Source organism: Plectropomus leopardus, chromosome 12 (assembly GCF_026936395.1).
Source record: "Plectropomus leopardus strain MGB_pleo_1.0 chromosome 12, ASM2693639v1, whole genome shotgun sequence".
Taxonomy (NCBI): domain Eukaryota; kingdom Metazoa; phylum Chordata; class Actinopteri; order Perciformes; family Serranidae; genus Plectropomus; species Plectropomus leopardus.
In genome coordinates this window covers 10746876-10769578 of record NC_142187.1, presented here as the reverse complement: position 1 = coordinate 10769578, position 22703 = coordinate 10746876, and the positions used below count along the sequence as shown (strand labels likewise).

General features: G+C 38.0%; 1 long non-coding RNA gene across 3 annotated transcripts in view; it reads right to left on the bottom strand.

Annotated features, from left to right (window-relative positions):
* Positions 1-255: 255 nt before the first annotated feature.
* Positions 256-22703, bottom strand: part of LOC148188047 (uncharacterized) — a 39987-nt gene continuing 17539 nt past the window's right edge. For 2 of the 3 annotated variants that reach the window (XR_015778118.1, XR_015778120.1), the window contains exons 4-7: positions 6508-6587; positions 5806-5866; positions 4520-4592; positions 256-3498 (exon numbers count right to left, since the gene is read on the bottom strand). This is a non-coding gene — a long non-coding RNA (uncharacterized LOC148188047). The remainder of the gene's footprint in view (positions 3499-4519; positions 4593-5805; positions 5867-6507; positions 6588-22703) is intronic. The other variant, XR_015778119.1, reaches the window with a different exon arrangement.

Sequence of the window (22703 nt, the reverse complement as noted above, 5' to 3'; positions counted from 1 at the left end):
CTGCATAGTATACCTTTAAGATTATGTTAGCAGCATACAACTATTTGGACAGAATAAGGGTCTGTGTGTGGTGGCATGTTTATGAGCACAGTAATCCGTGCAAAAATCTTAGATAAACCATAGATTTTTTGTTTAGAAAAGTTATAATGAGGACATAATATATACATTCATTGCTTAGACTCTTTATGAAGATACAAAGAATACAGAGAACATGCAGCAACACACAGCAAAAAAGTCTAAACAAAATGGCTTCTTCTGACTTAAGTCAATATTTAGTGTGAAACATGGAATCATACAACCATAACAAAAGGTAGCTCAAACAATCAAAACTGAGCTTTGGACTTGTATTGAAAGGAATCTGGTGTAAATACACCAGAAGATTAGAACTGTAAATCTTACATTGTCTGCCATAAGAGAGTTCAAGACATGCCTAGTGGAAATGGAGGTCACAGTAAATATTTGCAACTTAAGCCTGATGAGGTTGTTTTATTCTGAAATACCTGCATTTTTAATAGTGTACTCTGGTTGTATTTTAATTAAGAGACTACTGAGAAATAAATATGTATGATCATTATAACCTTGCTAAAATAAAGTTCAAAGTGGACTAAGACTTTTGCACAGTAGTGTACATATATCTGTATGTCAACAGCATGCATGTCCACTTTACATGACTGTGTGTGCAAATGTGTACACATAAATGTATGTGCACGCGTATACCTTTGTCTTTTGGTCTGCTGTAAACAAGATCCACCCTTCTCTACCTCAGTGCATCTGACATGACAGCTACTGGTGTTTTAAGACCAAAGGACCTTGAAATGGTTTCAGTGAAAGACAGCGAGTGAGTGGCAGTGAAAGAAAGAGTGACGCGGGGAAGGAGAGTGTAAAAGACAGACACAAAAGGTGTAGGAGGCTGAACAAAAAGACAGAAGGAAAATGAAAAAAAGAGGGTCACATAAAATTAAAGAAGATAAAGAAAGCGAAAGAGCACAGTGTGCATGCATGTACCCATGAAAGCAGTATGCATGTGGGTGTGCATTCACATCAGCCAGATAGTGACAGATCAACCAGACAAATCAGACCACGCAGGAAGAAAAGCTTAAACAAGGACTGAGAGTGTTTTTAAATAGATAGGGTTTCATCTAACTATTTATTAATGCTGTTAAAAGGTTGCACAAATACAGCAAAGTCTCAGCAGCATCAGAGCAATGACAAAAGTCCTTGAAAAGCTTGATGACTTATGAGACAATAATGTAGAGATGCTACGACTGCAGAGCTGGAGACGCCAGCGTGTGTCTCATCCATCAACAAAGCACAGGGAGACATAAACCATTAAGTGTCATCTTTCAAGTAAATGTCATGTTGTCACTTTCTGCAGAAGCAATAGCATGAGCCTATTGTCAAATTATTAATGGGAAGACACATGACAATGACTGTACAAGAAAAGACTTGAGACGGATGAAACATTGACTGTGTATGAGGGAGTACTTTCACATGTTTAGGTCTTTTGAAGGGTCAGGAAAAACCATGGCTGTATAACTAAGGCCAGAAAGAAATGTACACACTACACAAACTGTTAACTTGTTAATAAAATGTGAAATATTTCACGTCAAAAATCAAATAGTTTTTGTCAGACTGAATAACAAAGAGGAGCTGCAAAAGAGAAAACCAACCTTTTGCCTCTAATTTGCTGGGTCGCGCACACACAGGAGATAATGAAAACTGTCTCCTTTACAGCGGCATGCAAACACTTTGTCTAAAGAAACCATAGCTTGTGTTTTAAAGTATTTTAGCTCTACTGTCCAAACAGGCTGGAATATATGACTACGGCATTTACACTTAGCCACCTTATGTATACTGGGCGGATCAGGATGCTATGCAATATCAAAAAAGGTTTAAATGCAACCAAGAAGCAGTAAAGACAGATTTAAATGTGATTGTTCAAACCATGATGGCTCACAGAGGAAGCATTCAAAAATTCCAGCCAGATGTTGAAAATGTGTTCATGCATCCATCTCGTCAAGATGAATCTGTAATCTTTACTTTTCCCTGGTGTGTATACTGTGGAAGGAGTCTCTTGGTCTTTAAGAGCAGCTGAGGTGACACAAAATTAGCCTTAATTATCTGTGTTGGATTACAGTGACAAAAAGAGAGCTGCTCCAGAAATTTCAATGCATACGGTCACATATATGGCAAAACGTGCATTTTTCTAACCCCAGATCAGAATCATTGAGGTCATAAAGATAAAGATGTAGAAATCTTGTCTTGTTTTGCTTTTGGAATGGAAGCTATCCATGTGTGTGTGTTAGCTTATGGATAGTTAACTGAGGGGCAATTAACAGTCAAATCGGATTTGATTGTTCAATACAAATATTCAGAGATTCCTTTTGTTTTCTATTCAAAGTTTTTAAGTTTCAATGTGCTCTGCGGGCATCCATGTCCTATGGTAAACAAACTAACTGCGCTATGATGACAGGTTGCAAATGCATTTTTTTACAGACACTAGATATCAAACGAAAACCTGAGACTGTATCATATTAACTTGCTGTGAGCTGTAAATTCACCACTTCTTCACCTTACGGTGCGCTCTCTCTACCTGTGTGCTGCTGCAGCATTAGAGACAAGAGACACAAAGTAAGTACAAGGACACAAAATGACCAAAAAGGACACAAAGGTACCTCAAAGAGGTGCAAACAGCAACAATAAAAGAGGCAAAGCGGCTACAAACTCTAGGTGTCTTGCTCCTATGCAGGAGGTGACGGGGCCTTTAGCAAATCTGTGCCGAGGGGCCCGTTGTCTCAGAATCCGCCCATGATGAAGACATATCTTATATTAATAGAACTGTGTTTTACTATGTTGTTATTCATAATCTGTTGACACACCAGCTTCTAGTTACGTGTGCCCACGGGAATTAGAGTTGTTAAGCACTTGTATCTGCTTTCAACTATACTGTAGTGTATTGTACACCTTTTATTAAAAGCTTGTACACTATTTAAAATACTAAATAGGGGATTCAAAGTAAAGTGTTTCAGAGACATTTACACTAGTTACCATGTATTTCAGGAGCATGTCTCACCGTTGAAAATTCAATTTGTCTGCTCAAGATAAAGTGATTACGACCCCTCGAACTTATAAGAAATTCTACTCCACATTTAAACAGCCCATTCCCGTTTTCTTGGCTTGCACCCCCAATCATCCAACCAAAGCAAATAAAGAATTAAGACAACATCTGTCGCGTATCCGGCACCAGCCAGTGTCATTACATGCATATTACTTCATTTATCACCAAGGAAAATACATGGCCGGTCCACTGGCAGGGACATCAAAGATTCAAACCCTGCTATCCTCCATTCTCTAGAGATGGATCACAGTCTCAAAAAGCTGTCCTGATTAAGTCCCTCATGTGGCAGGGAAATGTTCCCGTCCTTGATCTGTGTCTCTCAAATGACCCGATTCCCTCCCCATGGACGTGTCCTCTGTGAGAAAATGGCTCGTGCTTCTCTGCAAAGATTTCATGCAATTTAGTCACATTTGATGATGCGTTTCAGCAAAATGTCATGCCAGACCAGAGGTCGTTGGACTTTAAATGCCTCTGTTTCACAAAGTTTTTACAGTATGTGGTGCTCTTGGTGTGACCTTATAAGTTGGAAAAGTAAAAAAGTTTGACCGCTATGAATATATTCGTTTTTTGATGTAGAAGAAATGTCAAACTTCTGACAGGAAACGTTGTGCTGGATAAAGGTTTCGGAGTGAAGAACACTCACAAGGGAGACGATAAAAGTGTATGACCTTTATATGTGAAAGGTGTGGTTATATGTGTGTTTCAATACCTTTCACTTATAAGGTCATCGCCTCAGTCTCTATTGAAAAATGTATGATTCCATGATAGCCTCTTCATGCAGATATTCATGATTATATTGCACTTTAAGAACAAACTGTGAATTTTCCATTAAAATGAGATTTCAACAAGATGAAAACTTAATTAGAGTTTTCCAACAACTGACTTAATTAATCAAGCACATCATGCCATAGACTTCAGAAACTTCTCTCTGGTGTACTGCATTAAAGTAACAGTGAGTGGCAGCATAACATGAAGAAGCAGTTCGACATTGTTGAGGCATTTCAGAAATATCCAGGGAAAAAAATGTACCTTTGGATGATCCAAGGGTATCTGCAAGTGCAGCATAGCATTAACTTATGCTGGCATGAGCTGACTGGCACCAGCTGCTTCTTTCATGTTTCATAATCACTGGCTCATTCAGCTGACTGGCTACCAGCTGATTGGCAACATCCAATTATATTCATGAAGGTGGAAGAAGTTGCCAAGTATAATATGATGCTTCTCCCTGTTACTTTGCTTGATATGCTCAGTGCAACACAGTTTGCTGCTGCAGCTCTGTCCTCCACCACCCTAACAACAACATTTCATGTGAGCCTTTTCCACCGCATCTAACCATGGAATCATTTACCTTAATGATCAATGAAAGCACAAGCAAAAGTGTACTGGTTGTCATTACCTTACCTGAAACAGATGCCTTTAAAATCATGTCTTGCCGTGCATTGGGTGACGTCATAAACCCCTCAGTGCATAAAACCTGTGGAAAACAAACAAACAAGTAAAAATTACCTTCCATATTCCAACATGATCTAAATCCCAACTCTTCAAATACTGACACTTGGTCAGTGGCCTTATGTGGCAAACTATGACACTCTAGGTATCCCCTCTAGTTTCAGTTTTGGACGCTCAGGGACAGCGTGTGAAATTTCCACTTATTATATGTACACAGTGTCTTTTCAAAATAAACTGTCAATGTAGATTTAGGTGACTTCCATTTTAGGTTAAGGCAACAGAGGTTTGGTATGGATTAGAAAAAAGATCATGGTATTGGTTAAAACAGGGGTTTTCAATATTTTTCAGGCCAAGGACCCCTTAGCTGAAGCAGACACAGAGTGGAGACCCCCTCATATATACTGTATGAAATTCATTTGCATATACTGAATATTTTTTGGGTCTTCTCTTGTTCGCACCTTTCTATAACTGCTGCTTAGTCAGCAGCAGTTATAGAAAGATGCTTTAGTCTCTCTTAGTGCTCTTTTGGTGGCAATGATTGAGGTGGACGCTTTGAGTCTCTTGATCCAAGGTTAAAAAAACTATACATTGTGGCTTATAAGAATGTCAATACACCTGTAATAATAATACAGCTTATTGGCCAATATGTTTTAATAGTAGCTAAATGTTAGCTAACTACCTTACTTTGAACTTATTGATAGGTGCCACACAGTGATTTAACAGTGAGCCTTTCACTAATACTGTATACTGTATACTAAAACTTAAGCTATCAAACGATAATGTGGTAACCTCCTGCAGTGACCCGAAGGACCCCCTTGGGGTCCCGGACCCCCTATTGAATACCCATGAGATAAAAAAAAGTATGTCTATTTAATGTAACCTGGCATTTTACACTACATTACTCATGTAGTTGACTTTTAGTTTCACACAGAACACAAACAATGATCTCTTGGTTAAAAGTCCTGTGTTTGATTGACCCTTCCATGCCTCCCTAAAAGCCGACTTTCTTGCTCTTCATGCACCGTCATTTGCTGAGAGCGTTTTGTAATGATGCTGCCCGGTCCTTCTCATGCAGACGCTAAAAGGTGCCTTGGTGCATTGGTATCAGACACTGAGGGCGACTTACTCAGCATCTGTTCTTGATGAGTTGGAAGTGGGAGCACCCTACATATTCATTGTATCCTTTTATGATTAAAGCAGAATTAACATGGAACATAATGTGATGTTTGCAGCCTCACCTGGATTAATTTGGTCTGTTAGACCTGGTGCTCTGGCTACAAGTACAGAAGGCAATCATACCTGTAGACAAAGTGACAGACAGCTGACTAAATTATTTAATGATGGGAAACTACATGAGACACTAGGCTTTTCAAATTCATCTGCTGAACAGAGCTCTTGGAAAAACACTGACTTGTAGATACCATGTATGAATGTTATTTTCTTTTCTTTCTTAAATTTGACGTATGATTTTGTGAAAAGAATCTCCCACATTTAACAGCGAACATGAAAACAGTCCTCCGTCTGTGCAACACTGCCCGGCCAAATGATAACTACTACCTACCTGTAGACAAAATTGACAGCCATGCCAGCAAGCCTGAGTCATGTTAAACTCAGCTTCAAATTTCATGCCATCCTGTGCTGCTCCTATATAATGTACAGAGGCCCTTTCTAAAAGACAGTCTTTGGGGCTTCTTCTCTGTAAATGTCATCCCACTTCAGACGTCACTCTGAAAATGTCACCTTGCTACCCTTTTCATTAGCTCACCAGCTCTCCTCTCGATTATACACCATTTTCCATTAGGGGGATCACATACCCAGGGAGAGGCTCTTCCTCAAGCCGTATGTACTGAAGTGTGATTGTGAGACTGAAAGGACGGCTGTTCTAGATGTTCTGGTGCTGGGGTGTTATGGTTTGATGTTGTTTGCTCAGCCGTGATCACCTGTTATTGAAGATTCTCCGCCGTTTCCCACGCTGCACTGCTACAGAGGAGTGGAGGGCCAAGCGTACTGTCAATCATGTCTGTAGAGGAAGAAGAAAGCACTAATTTTTTTTTGCATCCTTTAAGTAAAAGTTTTGAAGGTTACAGTTTGTGTTGGCTGACATACAGAGACTCTTGATATTTTAAATTTGTTTAAAGCATTAGGAAAATTGGTATTTTTATTTATCTTCCTTCCTGGAAAATGTATTTGGATCACAAACAGTGAAAAGCTGTTGTCAATCTCTGCCAACACACAAAAACCCCAAAAGTAAAGCACAGACAACATAGCAGTAGAACCTGTATGTTTCACACTTATTTACATTAGTCGCATAGCATTTGTAAGTTCATATTTGTATTTTGGGGTTCCTAGTGGATTATGTTCAGATTCTTTAATATAACAAACCCCTATAATTTTCCTCATATTGCTCGATCTGAAAAACCTGTACACACCTCTCTTTGAGATGCTTCATTTTAGCACATCTCTTTCAGCCCCCCTCCCCAAAAAGTGCAGTTTGTTCTAATTAGTCAACATTTCCATATCTCTTGGCATCTCTCCACCATCACTGCAAGCAGGGGAACGGCTGCACCATGACAAATCACCAACAAAAGCCTCAAAGCCCAAATCTTCACAACTGCACATGTTCTGGCAGAATTATGATCTGGAATCAAGGAAAACAACACCAACATCTGCAACCAAATTACATTTTTCCTGATGTTAACATGAAGCTATAAGTAGCTGTATACTTATAGCTGGAGGGAATGAGTGTGACAGCGTATGGCAGCACTTTCTATAGCAACAACTTGTTAATAAAAACTTCTTAACATAACCAGACATGTTCCCACGAGACACTGATCCTAAATCAAGGAGATATATTAATAACATCTGATACCTGGTAATTTAAGCATGTAGCTACGTGTACAAATGTACTTGCAGCTGAGAAATGACTGTAATGGAGAATAGCGTCACTTTTTACTATGAAAAATAAGTTGTGAAAGCTTCAAAACAAAAATCTTCACAACTAAACATGTTCCGGCAGAAATATGATTACATCTCAGGGAGAACTTAGCAACATCAGCAACCTAGACTACATGTTGCCCTAATGTTAGCATGTAGCAGCACTTTATATCATGAAATATCCCCAATAAAATGTCTAAACATAATCTAACATGTTCTGACAGGAATCTGATTTAAAATTGTGGCAAAATAAGCAACATTGGCAACCAAGTTTCCCTTATGTTGGCATATAGCTAGGCTTCATGTAACAGCATGGGCTACATAATGTAAACACTAGTGGTAGTTTCCCTGAAACAAATGACAACATAAAGATGTCTGACAAGCGCTGACAAAATTAAATAAAAAGATATTTGGGAACAGATAATTCAAAGCGATCTGAAGCTTGAGGTTTTTGCTCAGGGATTAATTATCCATACATTTACCTCAATATCTGAATCTTTGGCCACGTTTAATAGGAACATCCAACATGACATAGTATATGTGACAGAACAGATCGGTGACAGAACGGTTCCCCTTTAAACTCACACATGCAATTTGAGTGAATACTAATAATCATATCCAATCTGTTTACCTTCTAAAGCTAAAGTTTGTATTTAATGCATGATTTATCTTATTCCTTTGTGCCACAGAACTCCATTGTTTTCTTAAAATTTAAAAAAAAACACATTACTGCTCCACACTGTTGCACTGCCATTTTCCTTCATTACATTAACACACACACACACACACACACACACACACACACGCACAAACACACATACACGCATGCACGCACACACACACACACACACACACACACACACACACACACACACACACACACACACACACACACACACACACACACACACTGAAGTTAATTTCGACTCAATCCTACACACTGTCCTGCTCCTGTAAATTCTCACTAGTGCATCAAATGTGTATTAATCCACAGCTGAAAATAGTCCCAAACAAATTTATTTCTGTTTACGTAACCCTTGCCAAAAACTACAGTGCTTTTCAACCATAATCTAGCCCTCCAAACATTGTTGGTTTTGGTCTTTTCATGGGATTTGTAAACAAAAAAAAACTGGATACCAAATGTATTCTCTACCACACGACGCCTTATAAATGCAAAGTGTATGGATTTCAATGAATGGATCAAAATGAATACAAATCACTTCATATTTTTTTTCTATATTTTATATTTTATATTTTGTATATATTGATATTTTTATATATTTTTTTTTTTCTCTGTACACACGGCTGCTGTGACAAGTGAATTTCCCACAAGTGGGATAAATAAACGTGTCTAAGTCTAAATATGCACATCCCAGACCATCTTCTCATTCCTGCAGAGTTTTTCACATATTAGTGCCCCCCTCTCTGTCAATAGTAAAGCCATTATTGATGTCTGCTGTCTGTCAAAGTCAGCCCCCCCGCTCTCTTTCTATGGGCCAAGGGTAATATTTGCTAATGAGTTGCTTTGCTGCTGCCATGGCAACAGGCCCATGGCGGCAGAGTGTGAAACAGGAGTGGCACCCCTGACACCAACCCATAAAATAAGCCACCCGGGCTGATGATCTGCGATGCATAATGCAGTGCCATAACCCTCATCCAGCCGTCTTTCTCTCTGTCTGTCTGTCTCTGCCTTCTTCCATCCCTCACTCTCTTCAACCCCTATTTTCTCCAGTCATCCATCCCATCTGGTGTAATCACATCTACTTGGGGCCCCTTTTTGCCCCCTCTAACCTCACTATCAGAAATTAAACAAAGAAACAGAAGAAGGGCAGAAAAAAGATGCTTTCTTGAAAAGCTTATGTAGAAAAGTTCATGTTTGGTCACAGTGTAATTGAAGATGAAAAATGTAGGTTGTCAAGTCTGAAATTAATATGGATGCAATCCAGGGTCCAAAATGAAAACTGGCCAAGCATTAACTTCTGCAAGAAATGTGCCTGGTGGATAACTCAACTCATCACAGTAGTATGTAAATCTTCAAGGCAATAACATTAGAAAACCTTGGTTATTTACTACATCTCAAGTGATTATTTAAAATATTGTAGCTACATGTTATGATCAATTGCTCAGGTCCACTGAATATATCACTCTAAAATAAAGTGAAATCACTTTTTCTTTGTCTTTTTTCATGAAAAGACTCTAAAATATTGATTACGCTAAAGAAATATGTTAAATTTCCCAAAAAATATGTCCAGCAACACTCATAAATGCACTCACGGACACCCAGTGGAAATAAAAAAGAAGTGTGTCACAATATGAGACAGTGAAAGCGCTTTTCTTTGTGATCAGACTGTTACATTTTTCCAGTTGTAAATATCTAAGTGTTTTGATCATTTTTATTTATGGTGTTATATAATTATTCGGAAGGAGATGCGAATGAATATTTAATGAGATTATCCACAAACATAATCCCTGCACCATCTTATGTGTAGCATTGCATTAACTCACTGTCATCCAGCGTCTGGAGATTATTTTTCTTACCTTTTTGTCTCAGCTATTTTCCCCTCTTAAACACTCAAGCACCTTTGAAGTCACCCCTACTCCAAATAGTTTCTCACCTCAGGAGCTCTCTGAAAGGTTAAGATGCTTAACTCAAGGAAAAACTCTTAGAAAATGTCATAATTTAAAAATATCATTAGAATTTTGTAACTTAGAGTCTTTGTACTGGGAAGGTTTATGCGTACAGCCCCTGGTTGAAGTCCTGTACTTTTTGACCCATCCACCATCCCTCCCTCACACTCCATGCAGACTTTCTTGCTCATATGTCAGTCGTCTAATAATAATCTGGCCTGGTGCCTTGTGCATCAGTATCAGATGCCAAGGGCCACTAACCAAGTGTCGGTATTTGACAAGCTGGGAGTGAGAATGGGTGGGTCTTCACAGCGCTCAGCAGCAGGTGCAGTGACAAAAAAGCCAAAATGTAAAAATCTGGGACCGTATTCACAAAACCTCCTAGTAAAAAGAGCTGTTCCTAGTGACACAGTTCTTTGGAAATTCTTAGAATGATGACATTTTCCATGTCCCATTTCTTGGGATAGTTTCCAAGTTTGAATGTTTTGGAGATTCTTTCAGTGTTTCAGGATTTGTAGGGCTTTGTTATTGACATCAGAAAAAGAGGAAAATTCATATTTTGCTGTAATGCAAGTGAATAGGAAACCAAAAACTACTGATAAAAGTTGTCTTTGCTGGACAATAAAACTTATTACAGAATAAGATTATTATATATTTTTTTTAGAAAAAACATTACAAAAACTTGGTTGTTTAATGTGCTCAGTGCTTTTAGAATGTATATTAACTGATATCTGATGTACTGTTATTATGGGTTGCCTTTGCCTTTGTTCTTTGTGATTTGATAACTTACTTGATTGGTTGTTGCAGCCTGTGGCTGTGGTATAAAAACATTCTTTCATAATGTATTGCATAATAAAGGTTTTGTTTGACACCTTGCTTTTACATATTATTCAAACAATTCAGCTCTGCAAAAAGAAATGTTAATAGATTCTGCGGCTTATGGGCCCAATGAAAAGTGGAAAATGAATGTCCATTCTGTGATCCATCCATTAATATATAATGAATATTTGGGCCTGTAGAAGTAATTCAGGTGAGCAAAAAGGTAAGTTTGGACATTAATGTAATCACTACGAAGCATACAATTGTAGTTTGGTCTAAAGTAGTCCATAGTACATATTTGTTTATGTACACTTTATTGGTGCAGGTGAAAGATTAGATTAGGTTAACACCCAAACTGTCTGTCTGGTGTTTTTATGCATAGCTCACTCTCATTGGCCCACAGCTACAGGTTTCAGTGTCAGCTCACCAGCTAACCCGCAGAGACCATCTATCCAATTACACAAAGGTTGCCCTGACGCCCTTCTTGCCATGGCGTGACCAGATGACACCACTCTCCCTCCCATCTGTCCAAGCCTACCGACACCTCGTGAAGCAGAAGCGGCACAGATTGTGACTCTTATGTGACTTCGCAGGCACAGCGGGTCGTGATGATCTCTCGAGCCTCAGCGGTCTTATGTCCCATATGACCCTCTGGATGTGAGAATGCAGCGATCATGCGAATGCTCAGTTGGGTATCTCACAATCTGTGATAAATGTGTCACCATTTTACCCATTTTGCAGTCAAGACATGACTTCACACTTTGATATGAAGTCGTGACATTGGATGTGCATTGTGTGACCATGCCAGCATTTTCTTTTCAAATTTTCAGACCAACAAATCTATATTTAAAATTTGCATACACAAGTGATGAGTATTTTCATGCTCTTTTGTCTTTTATAATATCTCGAGTGCTAAGGACTCACTGTTTTGAATTTTGTTTTAGGGGTCATAAAATTGCAAGTTATATGTTACACATGTAAATATACAAACAGAGCATAAGTAAAATGCTGTACCTTTTAATGGAATACTTACTATATGTGTAAAGTGAGAGTTTGGACAAATCACTCTTATTGAGAAGAAATAGGATATCAGCAGCAACAGCAGGATGGAGATGGACAACTTTCTCAAGCAGCACTTTACCGTTTTCCACATTTCTTCAGCTTCACAACACTTTCTTGTTCCTGACCCACGTCATTGAGCTAACCACTCAGAAAACAGGATGGCTTAAACTGAGACTTATCACAGAGGTAGATTCAGCAGGTTATTGTGACTAAACATGTAAATAAAGGTCCAGTGTGTAGGATTTAGGGGGATATAGTTGCAGAAGTGTAATATAATACAATAAATTCTTTAGTGTATAATCACCTAGAAATTCAATTTGTTATATTTAGTTACCTTAGAATGAGCTGTTTATATCTACATAGGAAGCAGGTCTTCGTCTATGGAGATCGCCACGTTGCACTACTATGGTTCTACAGTAGTCCAGAACAGACAAACCAAACGCTAGCTCTAGATAGTGCCCTTTACATTTGTGTGTGTGCCAACCTCTTGATGAAAGAGTATGGATGAGAAAAAAGGTTGGCACATATAGCAGGTGCTGGCTGAGCGGCCCATGTGTGACATGCCAAACAGTGTGGGAGAAACACTAATTTGCACTTGAAACTGCTTCACTCAATGTTTTTACCATTTTTAAATTCTTGGTCTGTCAAGGCCAAGTAGAAACCTCCTGAACAATTAACTCTGAAGGAATTCTAATCAGGAGAAGATTCAGCAGGTTTTAATCTGCAATCCTCACTGCTAGATGCCATTAAATCTCCCTAAATCTTGCATGCTGTTCCTTAAAATGTGCAAATATAACTCCCCACTAACTTAAATATATGAATTAACTTCTGAACCTTACATAATATATGCCATCATAAAAAATTCTGCAAGTCCATCATAACAATGCAGAATTATTCCTACTAAATACATCTATCTTACCTCAGTATATGATAACAACACAAATTAGTATGGTAAGCTTTAGCTTTAAAATAACCCCGAAATGTAGTGTGAAAAAAAGGTCACGTTGGCAAGCACAAGAGAACTATAATTATACATTTTGGGCCACTTTGGGTTCCTAACAGCCCCGACATATCACCTTATAGAGCAGAGCAACACTAGTATTCTTCTGGAGTCATATTTTTGTCTGCCTTATAAATGTTGATGCCAATGCTTCTTACAGATGCAGAGCTGAGTAATTCTCCTGATCTTGGCACTATGACCGACCATTGTCATATAACATTTACTCATTTGATTCATGTCAATATAGTAAATGACCATATGAATTCCTGGAGCTGCAATCTGGTTTTCTTTTGTTTCTGTGGGTGGCACTTCTTGCCACCTTTAACAAATGTAAAAGTCTTGTTTTCAGGGTATACTTGAGCAAGTTTAATCACTGCTGTGTTACAGTAATCAGCAACAGAAGCATTTTTATTTATGAAAATACGCTGATTATTATTTTAAAAGCACTGGGGAAATAATGTCATTGATTTGAAATTATATCGTGCTTTGTGTGGCAAAAAAAAGTGACCCACTTTGCCATTTTGTTTTCATGAGCATCATTTTTCATTGTACGACATAATAATTACACTTCATGTTGTGCTCTGTGGACCCTTTACGTTAGATTCTGTTCATTAAGGGCCTTTGGTAACATTATAATGTGCAGTCATTATTGCAGGCATCATAAAACACATGCCGGTAATGAATTAGTGAGTATTTTTCCATTAGCATGCATATTGTTTTAGTAATTGAGTTTAAAGATGTGGAAGACCTCTTACATTTATAACGCAAGTGATGAAGGGACAGGAGATGCCAAAAAATAAAGAAATCCTTTACTTGTAAAATTGATTACATAAAATGAAAGCAAATTGAAAGACTGCGTCGAGATTTGTACAGTCACTTTATTCTATCTCTTGTACAGTACGCACCTTTTTCCTCTTTTTTTTGCTTCCTCATAACCATTCAACAGTGCAATTATTTACAAAAACATGCTAATAAATCCAAAATCTCACATTTACCTAGACTCTGCACACATGTTTTCATTGGCTGAACTGGTGTGTGCTTGTGCCAGATAACTTGTGGCACATCCAGACAGTGTGAATGAAGTTCAATGTCAAATCCAGTAAATATAAGATCTGCAGTTTTCCTTAATTCCAGTATATCAAATATGTTTACAAAGCATCGCAACCCGCACATTAACAACAGATTGCCACCATCAATCACCATTCTGCAACTGCGAGACGTCTCTGCACTACTATGCTATCTCTCAACTTACATAACCTCCATGGTCCTCGAGAGGCTGCTAAGGCTGGCTGAGATTGTATCAATGCACAGGTCAAGGGAAGGTGATGACTAATTCATGAGGCTGTTTGCAAGGAACGCTCGTCGAGAGTCATTAGTCGCCTGTCAGCCTGGGCTCACGCAGCCATGGGAGTTGGGCAGCATTGTGTGTGTGTGCGTGTCATGGTGGAGCTTTCACAAACAAGACCTCTCTTTGCTCTTCAGACATCTGAGTCACAAGGAAAGCAGAAGAGCTGCCGGCTTGTGGTCGGTAATGTTTTTTTGAATGCTCCCCACTGTCTTACAGAGCTTTGATCATAATCGCAGATTTAAAATGGCTCATGTCCTCAAATTTGTTATTTGTGTGGTCACTTCAGAGCAAAGTCCTGTGTTAAGAAATCAAATCACATGAGACCCTGTATATGTAAGACCTTTGATTAAAAATCCATGCTGGTTCTTCTCACTCTTTTTTGTCTGAATTCTTTGCAGCAGGGACATTCAACTTGCTTTGCTTAGGGGCCACTTTTGTGAAATGACAGCGGGCCAGGGGACTGTCGCAGCAGCTCCATGTTTCTAGGTTTTTAGGACATGTCTAGGGCTTGAGGTGGGATGTTACTAGTATTTTAGAAAGTTTGTAGGAATTTAGGATGTTTCTAGTATTTTAGAAAGTTTGTAGGATTATAGGAAATTTCTCGGATTTTAGAATGTTTGTAGGATTTGGCTAGTGGGTTGTAAACTGAGTATCACCGCTGAATAGAATGTTTTATGGTAGAAAAGACTGGTTGGTCCCTGTACAAATAGTGTATGCATATATGATGCAAAGTCACTCAATGTTCATGACCCACTCGTGACCCTGAGATCAAGGGCCTTTTGCATGTACTTGCCCTCTTAAGGCGGTTTTTATAATCTGTGACACTGAACAGCCTTGTATTTGTAAAAATGTGAAAAGGTTATGTCGACAATGGAGGTCATCACTTTGGTGCTATATGGAGCTAAATGGATGCAGCTTGACACCCACACTGGCATGGTTAAGGGTTTGACTGTTTCATGGGTTTCATAATTAAACTTAATTACATCACAATGTCACCTGAATGTAAGCCAATAATACAGTTAATGCAGATTTGAGTCCTCTGAATTCTTTTTTGTCAGTATACATAAGTACCAGTGGTGCCCCAAGAAAGTTTTCATAGGGGTGGCCAGAGGGGGCCACAGAAAATCTTGGGGTGTCACACCAAAATCATAAGCTGTAAGTGAATTTCAGGAATGCTGTTATGCTGCTGAAATATAAAGGGTAGCTGAAAATTATGTTGATATTGAGAATTAAGGAATAACATATTGATGCACTTTGGTTAATTATTTTACAGTGTATGTTAATAATCTAATGTGGTTAGACTAATACCAGTACAGTTAACATGTTGTGTTGCACAAAAATCCGGTTTCAAAGTGGTATGTATGTGCACGTTAGGCGATTAGTTGTTTTTCAAATAGGCTGGCTGTCTTTTTACTTAAAAAGACAAATATATAGCTTTGGTGTAAAGGAGCACATCGATTATATGAAACAAAACATTTACTGGGTACAAGCCTTATCAAGTTTAGGGGAGATTAGTAGGTACCCACATAATCTATTTTCATTCAGATACCTTATGATACTACTAACTACTTCCACTACTTTTTGCCAGGGGAACCAGTGGGGGTCAGCAATTGTACCGGGGGGGCATGGCCTCCCCTGGCTCCCTGCTGCTGGCACCACTGATCAGTACATCTACATACAAGTGTCTAAGCATCAGTGCATGCACACACACAGTACATAATACATATACTGAGTTGAAATCAATCTCTATATGCCAACAAAAACAATTCTCTGGCTACGAAATATTCATCAAATGCCTGTAGAAAAACAATCAAATTGATGGTCAGTGTTCGGTCTTCAAAACCTCCAAAATACGCTCCGATTCATTGAACTTGGTAAGTACATTCTGCATAATAATATACTGGGTTTTCTGTTTATTCTATTAATTTCTAAATATGTGTACTACCTATTAAGAAAAAAATAAAATAATTTATCTATGATGCATAAAAGGAGAAACCAGAATTTACTATTGTAAATTAAAATAAATAAGTAAATAAGAAGAAAAAGGAAAAGAAAAAAAGTAGGGAAAAGATGCTTTACAAACAATAAGGGAGCCATGCTCAGTACTCTAGCTGTCCTTTTGAATTCAATGCTATTGTCAGGGGAATGAAACAGATGTTAAATCAATATACTGTACACATAACATACAGCAGGTGTGCTTCCAGATTACACAGTGACATCGGCTGAGCTGTTAATGAGTGGGCATGGAGTGACAGCTGTTACTGTACTTGCCATATTAAATAGGGATTTAAATGTTCGTTAAGCATTCAGTGCTGATTCCATTATGCACTAATGATAATAATAATCATTAAGGCTCATTGTCACCTTCTCTTAGGCAAGAAGTCAATGAGAAAAGATGGTGAAGTTCAGTGAAAACGTTGCATAACAGATCTTTTAAAACTTGGAAATTTCTCCAGCTAGTTAAGTATCTTTTTCTTAATTAAGATGTGTTTGAATGTGTTGTGAAATGTATTTGATGTAGTATACTGGCTCAGTTTCAGTCAGACTTTACCGGCACTGTCAGCTTAAAAGGTGTGATCGGACTAGCCATGATAAGTCGATTAACATTTCTCTTCAGCAGAGCCTATAGAGCATTTAGGCATATAACACATTTTTACAAATAAAAATTGTATGCATATTTGCAATTAATTATTATTATTTATTGATTTTCTTTATTATTATTATTATTATTATTATAATCATTATTATTATTATATTCTACAAAATCATGAATGATGGCTCTTTTGTCTTTTAGACTACTGTTCCATTAGAAGTTGGTATTTTTAATATTATTTCAGTGAATTTATTTACATGCACTTCATTGTTTCCTTATTACAGATATGGAAGTTTCCCATGGGTCTTTTAGAAGCTGCTGTCACTAAGCACTGATTTACTCTGTCCTTATTGTTACCACAGACTAACAGCCCCAAATCCAACACTTCCTGTGTTTGCCTTCTTGTGACAGGAAACAGTCTGGACTGTGAGATCAAAGACCTGCGGTTGTGTCTTATCAAGGTCTGTTGGACAAAGCTGTTTAGTTCTTTATGAAGAAGGAAAAATGTTTATTTAAACATGGAGCAAAAAAGAAAGGCGGAGACTTTGTGTGGCTACAAAAGTTGCAGTTGAAACAGGAAGAACTGAGGTGTCTGGGGACATCAAATGGAGAAGTGTTTCCTGAATGAAGATTACAACAAGCTCTTAGACCCAGACTGACTGCAGAAGCTTTCCTGTTACAGAATTAAAGCTGAAGTTTACCTGTTGACGGGAGGAAAATGAGGTTTGTTGGAGCCAGTTTGACAGGTCTTGTTCATAAAACAATAACTGTCAAAGGAATAGTTCTTGTTTGTTTGACAGTTATTTCATATTAATGGGAGTATAATGTCATAATTTCTGCAAAAGTGGCGCTAAGTACGAGTTAAAGTCCACCTGTCAGCCTTATCAGCCTAAGTGGGGCTGCAACAAAGAAGAGCAACCTATTCTCTGTAATTGAAGCTCAGTATGCTCAATTTTCTCCTGTCAAACAGAAAGTGACAACTCACTACATGTCGGACTTTCATTTTGCAAAGTGAAAAAAGAAGCTTTTATCTTATTGGCCAGAACTGAATGCAACATAAGATTCAAAACATTAATGCACTGTCACATCTTTTTTTTTTGGTAAGTCCGTGGTAAGTACATGCATCTGAACTCATATATGTATTCTACTGAGCAGAGTTTAAACACATGCGTTTGCCGGGGTGTGCTACTCTGTGTGTGAGACTGTTAATACAAAGGTGTCTGAAATAGTACGATTTTTAGCAAAAATATATGTCTTTGGGAAGCACTGAACATATGACTGGATAAATTATGCTTGGATTATACTGCACAAGTTGAGTTAGAGTTTGTAAATGGCTGTTTTGATATAGTTTTGCTGTTGTCACACATGGTCCCTCTTTATTCCACTTCAGCAAGAATTTACTTTTTTTTTTAATTCTACATTCACTGTGGAGGCATGCAATAAAAACTTTTTTTTTCCGTCATGATCTCAAGATAAAACTGGTTCGGTAACTGATATACAAATATAAATGTTAGTATTATTTAAATGTTATGCCAAACAGGACCTGTTTTCTTGCCATACCAAGACAGTCTATGGTAGGGCTGCAACTATCAATTACATGTTTATCTAAAATCAATTATAAATGATGAAAATAGTCACTGGACATCAAAAGATTAATCTTTTAGTCTATTAAATGCCATAAAATATTAAACATGTGCATCACAAATTCTGGGTCCAAGGTAAGATCTTCAAAACATTTAGTTGTTCTGACCAACGTCCTCACATTTAAGGAAATGGGGGTTGGTAAATGCTTGATAATTTGCTTGATAACTGACTCAGACAATTGATTGATTTTCATCAAAATTGATCATTAACTAAGTGGGAATACTTGAGAGTTAGTGGTAGCAGTTAACAGTGTAAAGGTTATGGTTGTTAAGTAAGTATAAGAGCATTAGCATTGACTTGAACTCAACCAATAGTTGACATAAGGTGAGAATTAAGATTAGACTGTCCAGATGAAATGTTGATTTGCAGCTACATTAACCTGCTAATAAAATTATCCCTAACGTGACAATAATATGTGCATTTGTTGACCCGGCTGACCCTGGTATAAAAGAGTGTTGGAAACCTCTCTTTTGGAGTCTTGAGGTAGTAATTAAAGTTGTCAGTAGGTGGTTCAGCACGGGCGAAGGATTAGGATTCCTGGTGCTGGATCTCAAACTGAGCTGACAATATGGCCCAACCACAAAGCCAGGGGCTTCTGGGACCTCAGCCAGTGGCTGATAGATCCATCAATATGACGGGTTTAGTCAGCACTGATTGCTCTCCAGAGCAGCTCCTGTTGGTCTGATGGGGCAACGATGCGTGGAGTTTTCCACAGTCTGAAACATGGTTCTGCTTTGTTTACATGCAGCCGCATGGAAAGTCGATGAGGACCAAGTGCTGGCTAAGGGGGTCCTCAATGACTTTGCTGAAAGCCTATAAATGAAGTCCAATACACACAGTCTGCATAGTGGTGAAATTGTGGTATAAATCTATCATCAGTACAGCCTATGGCTGCTCAACTAAGATTTAGCCTATTATTAAGAAATGAGACAAATCATTAGATGAGAAACTTGCATGTGCACATTTTATCTATAGGGGAAACTACTTGAATATTCTTTCTAAGAATTATGTAAGATCTCATTATGAAAATCAGTTGAGTGCTGGACTGATTCAGTTAATACACTCTTTTTACAGTATGTTTTTTTTTAATATTTGAGATTTCGAAAATTGTTGTAATTTTAAAAGAAAAAAGTTGTGATTTATCAAATTTTATCAAATTAATTTTTTTAATTTTTATTTTATTTATCAAATTTTTAAAATGTAATTATAATATGAAACATTTTGCTCTTGAAGCAGAAGCAATGTCTTGTAATACCATCACTTTTTTGAAGTTGTAAAATTGTGACTTTATTCTTAGAACATTACATTTCTTTTCTTTTTTTTAACAGAGATTTTATGGAGTCTAACTGCCAATTTGCCAATTTTTTATGGTCAAAAACTATGCAGGATCAGAAAATCTGCGTCAAACCACTTCCATTTGGCACCTCTCGTTCATGAAAGCATTACTAGAGATTTATCTGCAACAACTAAATAACCAAACGAAGACACGGCAGTATGGGAACAGAGAGATAGCACAGTCGCAGAAGTGTTTACTGCTCAAACTGGAGGGTGACATTTCCTGGATTGCCATGTGATAACATTGTCACCAAGCAGCATGACCGCTTCCTCTTCAGAAAACTGCCTTGAAACTCTTTGGTTATTTTAGTAAAGAAAACACACGGAGATACTTGTTGGATGAATACCTTTTCAAGGCTGTGTGTAAAGTGCGTCAGACACAATAGTCTATATAAAAATGAAGGTAAAAGCCCAGAAAACAACTGCAGAGTCTCATTGGGCCAATGAATACTACATTTCCTTCCTTGACGTGCTTTTGAAGAAGGCACGCGAGTTGCTGAAATCACACAGACAGGAAGCAGAGGGGACCTCAACCAACATGCACACTGGACAGCAAATGATACAACAGATTTCTCACTGATGACTCACTTCAGACTAATTCTAACAGTGGTAAGAGTAGCAACTTATCCACTTATTTAAATTGTAAAATATGCATGGTTTGCAGAAACACCAACATTTATTCTGGTAAATGGGTGGGATAGTGACCGCAAATCATTAAATTCATAAGAGTAAGTCACACTCTGGTTTACAAATGAATAAGTACAGAAAATGAAACTGGATTTACAACAGGATAGACTAGCTATCAAAAATAGTTGTACTGTGCGTAATTTCAGAGAGAATAGTCCCTGTAGAAGTACAACAGAGGGGCCATGGACATACTGTAGAGTCCACTAGCATTTAATACTCAACAATGAAGTTATCTAATATAGAATGTTGTGCTAGAAAAACATCTTTGAGGTGTGTTGACAGTATGTCTGAAGAAGAGCTGTTTTGCTCGAAACGTCACTTGTGAGTAGCTCAATAAAAGCTGCAAGGGGAGCAAAAAGTGTGTGGACCTCTCTGTTTCTATGTTGACAGTATGGAAATAAAATAAATGTCCGTCAAAATTTGCTTGGTGACAGATCTAACAGTTGGATTTAACAGTTAAACTACAACTGCTTGTGTATCTGCTTTTTGTACTTCCTGCATTCAAAGCTCACATACACATGAAAGGAGTGTTTAAGTCATGTAACAAAGAATCAGTTTAAGAAAATATGACATGTTCTGATGTTCAAAAAATTCTGAAGGATAAATACTGCAATTAATATAACATAATAAAGTTAATTTTGAACACTGACGTGCAGATCAAGTCACACATGCACCTGTCCTTCTCTTTCATCTTTCTCTCTTTGCCCTTCAGTCACCCCACCCCCCCCCAACCTACAAAAAAAATCAGAACCCACGAATACATTTTCACCAGCGAGGTGCCGCTCCATCTGCAGAGCCACAGCAGCCTCATTTTCCCGGGTACATCACACAGCCAGCTGATTGTGAAAGATGATGCACTCGCACTCCGCTAACAGGTTCACACAAGCCCACATGCTTAAGCCACCCTGGGCTAATTCAATTCCACTGCCATTCCAGAGGTAATAGTGTGTGTGCCTGTACCTCCTAACAGTTAGCGCATGGAAAAAGAGGGTCGAAAGGGTGGGGCGGCTGAATGTGGCTGCTCCATCACCCCACTGCTCTAAAGGTCAAAACTGGGACATGTTGTTACTCTCGATTTTCAATTATTATGGGCAATCATGCATTTCTTGCTATACAAAGAAAGACTGAATAGAGGAGCAAAGAATGAATGAATGAATGAATGAATGAATGAATGGTATGTTTTGGAAAAAAGATTCACGTCACGTTAAGTCTTCATTTTAGTCCCTTAAATGTCTAAAGGGTCAGTTTCCGCCGAAACACCTTTTCTCCCTTTCCTCTAGTAGTATCTGGGAAACTGCAATTTTTCTGTCACTTTGGACAATCCATAGATTTTACTGTCTCTTGAGTTTTCACCGGAACTGATTCCTACTGAAAAAATAGTCCCTACAAAACATATTTGTATATGCTTATTCACTGAACCTTCATGGTGATCTCCCTTAATCAAAAAGTCAAACCTGAAATACTTTAAATGGCTGCATCTGTTTTATGCATTATTATGTTTTAAGAAATATTCCCCATGTCTGCCATCACTGGGAATAATGGGATATGAAGCTGATTGAAATTAATGAAATAAATTACATTAAATAATGAAATCATTTTGGTAAGTGCAAAGTATAATGGAGTCAAGTTGAACAAAATTTGTTGTTATTGTATGCATGGTTTTGACAGTACTTTTTTCTGCACTTTTGCTCAGGCTAGCTAACAACTTGTGCTTCAGCTATGTGTGTGTGTGTGTATGTGTGTGTGCGCACACATGGAGTGTGTTTTCCTGTATATGTTTTATATGTGTGTGCAGCCATGTCTCCTTGAAATTACATTTGTATTTGAAACAGCAAATACGTTTTAAGGGAGTAGTAATGCAGGGTGAATTATGTTTTCTATTAACATAGTGAGGTACAATGAAAAATGTTGACAGTGGATCAGCAAAATGTTCACTGACAATATATTTCAGTTGTTTCTGTACTGCAAGACTGCCAAAACAACCCAGTATACACTCACAGTGAGAACAGCATTGTCTTTTTAATTACAGAAGTCATGATCTTTTTAAAACCTACCAATGTGCATTTGTTGCTGAAACCTAAGACAG